Source organism: Montipora capricornis, chromosome 2 (assembly GCF_036669925.1).
Source record: "Montipora capricornis isolate CH-2021 chromosome 2, ASM3666992v2, whole genome shotgun sequence".
Classification (NCBI taxonomy): domain Eukaryota; kingdom Metazoa; phylum Cnidaria; class Anthozoa; order Scleractinia; family Acroporidae; genus Montipora; species Montipora capricornis.
Genome location: NC_090884.1, coordinates 24,216,830 through 24,219,329, shown reverse-complemented (window position 1 = coordinate 24,219,329; position 2,500 = coordinate 24,216,830).

The following is a 2,500-nucleotide window of genomic DNA, read 5'->3' as shown; positions in this document are numbered from 1 at the left end:
ATTCATTTAGAGTGGGTCATGTCAACAGTAAAAGGTCTGAGAAATGATTTTAAAAGGAGTAGCACCCATTTGTTGTTGTTAACTTTTGCAGTAATTTGGTTTGAGGGAGGTTTTGAAATGCTTACATGCCGCTCTCAGTGCTTGCATTGCATATGTTAAGCCATTAAATAAGTTTGTGGACCGATTTTCAAAATGGTTTGCTTTCAGTCACTGTTGAGTATATCTACAGTTGTTAGCCACTTTTTGCTACATCAAAGCATTTAAAAGAGGGAATTAATGTTGCATACTAAGACTAACTTTTGGGGGGCTGCTTATTTCCAAAGTGGAAGAGAATCTGATCCTTACTCCTTTTGGAAAGAATGTTATCTCTTAAGTAGAAATTATTGTTATAATAATAATTAACAATTATTCGCCGAAAGCAAGGTGAATATCAATGAATAAAAACCGAGACAAAGTTGAGGTTTTTATTCAACGATAGTCACAGAGCCTGAGGTGAATAATTGTTTTAGTACAGTTACATGGGTGATTATTTGAAAATAATTTAACAATTACTTTCTTCATCTGTGACCTCGACAAAACAGCCTGAGGCCAGTTTTAGAAAACAGCTTCAGCCGGCCGCATACCAGGCGAAAATAGCACGTCGCTATCACACCGCGACGAATTCAAGCGTATTCAGCGCCAGTGTTGTCCCTCGCACACCTAGTGCTCTTATTGTGTGGCTTACGCGAAGTGTGAAAGCCACGCTATGCCGTCGTCTGGGATATTTATTTCTTACCTAGAACCTCAAAATGCTCGAGCTAAATGCTCTTGAATTTTAGGACAGTAGGGTCATTCAGAGCGAATCTGACGAAGGGCTGACGCTCGAAACGTCAGCTTTTAGAATCTCAGTACGGTGGCCAATTTACATTATCAGCTCCGTTGATAAAACCTAATTTTTGCAAACGTTGGCCGTGTAGCACTTATATTTGAATAGACTTATCTGATTAGAGTGTAATGTGAAGTACTAGTTTTCTACCCCATATGAACCATGTGAGCGTTAGCCCTGCCAATGGAATTGGCCCACACAAGGACAGAGATAAACTCTGACTAGGGTGGGAATTGAACCCACGACCAGTTCTGAGAACTTCACTTTCCACTGCCTGCACCCGTCTGACCTTGTAGCTCAGTCGGTAGAGTTGCATGAAGAACGTGGAAAACATCGCAGTATCTTGTTAACAGGTGTTGCTAATTGAGGCAAAACATTTTTACTAAATCCTGTAAACTATGTTTTGAAATCGTTTTGTAACCCTGCTACGACCACCTTCGCTTGGGTTGGTGCTGACAGCGCTGAAGTGATTTTCTGGATTGACTTTCGTTGGTGTCCTCAAATTATCCCATGGTACGATTTGTTACTTCTTTCGGAAGGCCACAAAGTGCATTTACTTGCACTCAAACCTTATTTCTCGCAGTATTTGGAGTTTTCACGCGATACTCCAATATTTTGTACCAGCAAGGAAGAGTTCACCTTTGTTAGTGGTGGTTGTGTTAGACTAACGGGACACTGAAATGATCCGAGTACGTTGGAAAGTCTTCTCGTTTCATGCACAAATTCCCGAAGAAGAACAAAAGTGTCTCCCCATGCGCATGTGATTTTGCGGCCTTGATTTTCTCACAGACGTAATTGATGGTTTGCATTTGACGTCAGGGCGGCCATGTTTCGTTTCGCGATCTGTTCGGATCACAGCGTGGTGGGGAACGTAATGCACTCTTTCGTTTTCTTTCCCCTTGTAATCCTCTTTATCGACCTTTTCCACAATTCCTTTGTTCACTTGTTCCTGGATGACTTGATTGTACTCGTGGATCACTTCTGGTTACTTTAGCATTTTTCGCTGAAAACACTTCACACGACTGAGGCATAGTTCATAGTCACTTGATATCGCTGGATGGCATTTCCACTTCGTAACGCTCACCAGTAAAATGTACATTTTCGTTAAAAGAGTCGTCGTTCGACTGTCTGATGTCTGATTCTCCCCTGATTCCAATTGACTCCGTTTCCCAAAACTGTTCTTAAGTGTCGACAAGGGGGTGTTGGGAGTCGTCGAAAAAGCAGGTGCTGTTTCCTGAGATGATAAGGTTTGTCACGGTTCTTCCAGAATCTATAGCGGTTTCTGGTGCAACTGACAATATCCAACAAAATTTGCTATTGATTGCAGTGGGACCAAAGTCTCCGCGCACGGTTTCGCTGGTAACGAAATTCCAATACTAGCTAGATCCAGTGAGGACATCTATTGAATCTAGAGAGTCCGAGTATTCAGCCAATTTAAAGGGCCACCGACAACCAGTGTCCTTTGCGCGCCTTTGTTGTTGTTATCCGGGCAATCGAATCGGCCGGTTCGCTTCAGAAACATCCCGTGAAGAAGAACTTATGCGAATTCGCTGTTCGATTTGTTTTTTAATCCAAACGCCTTCCTCCTTTCGTTCCATAATCTTAAGGTTGAAGTAGTGAGCCAAATAACATAGC